General features: G+C 49.6%; 1 non-coding gene across 1 annotated transcript; it reads right to left on the reverse strand.

Moving 5' to 3' along the window:
* Window positions 1-443: 443 nt before the first annotated feature.
* Window positions 444-527, reverse strand: Trnas-uga (transfer RNA serine (anticodon UGA)). The gene is given in 2 exon segments: window positions 444-478; window positions 488-527. It is a non-coding gene; the product is annotated as a tRNA-Ser (tRNA).
* Window positions 528-897: the final 370 nt, after the last annotated feature.

The following is an 897-nucleotide window of genomic DNA, read 5'->3' on the forward strand; positions in this document are numbered from 1 at the left end:
AACTAGAGAAGTCTTTCCAGAGAAACAAAGTACACTGAAGCGCCAACGAAACTTGTTCAGTCATGTGTATTCAAATACAGAGGCATGTAAACAGGCGGAATACAGCGCTGCGGACGGCGAAGCATATATAAGATGGCTCAAATGGCTCTGAGCACTGCCGGCCCAAGTGGCCGTGCGGTTAAAGGCGCTGCAGTCTGGAACCGCAAGACCGCTACGGTCGCAGGTTCGAATCCTGCCTCGGGCATGGATGTGTGTGATGTCCTTAGGTTAGTTAGGTTTAACTAGTTCTAAGTTCTAGGGGACTAATGACCTCAGAAGTTGAGTCCCATAGTGCTCAGAGCCGAGAGCTCTGAGCACTATGGGACTTAAGTTCTGAGGTCATCAGTCCCCTAAAACTTAGAACTACTTAAACATAACTAACCTAAGGACATCACACACATCCATGCCCGAGGCAGGATTCGAACCTGCGACCATAGTGGTCGCGCGGTTCAAGACTGTAGCGCCTAGAACCGCTCGGCCACCCAGGCCGGCCATATATAAGACAAGAAGTGTCTGGCGCAGTTGTTAGATCGGTTACTGCTGCTACAATGGCAGGTTAGGATTTAACTGAGTTTGAACGTGTTGTTATAGTCGGCGCACGAGCGATGGGACACAGAGTCTCCGGGGTAGCGATGAAGCAGGGATTATCTCGTATGACCATTTCACAAGTGTACCGTGAATATCAGAGGAGTCCGGTAAAATATCAAATCTCCGACATCGTTGCGGCGGAAAAAGATCCTGCAAGGACGGGACCAACGACGACTGAAGAGAATCGCTCAGCGTGACAGAACTGCAACCCTTCTGCAAATTGCTGCAGATTTCAATGCTGGACCATCAACAAGTGTCAGTATGCAAACG

This window comes from Schistocerca nitens, chromosome 8 (genome assembly GCF_023898315.1).
Source record: "Schistocerca nitens isolate TAMUIC-IGC-003100 chromosome 8, iqSchNite1.1, whole genome shotgun sequence".
Lineage (NCBI taxonomy): Eukaryota > Metazoa > Arthropoda > Insecta > Orthoptera > Acrididae > Schistocerca > Schistocerca nitens.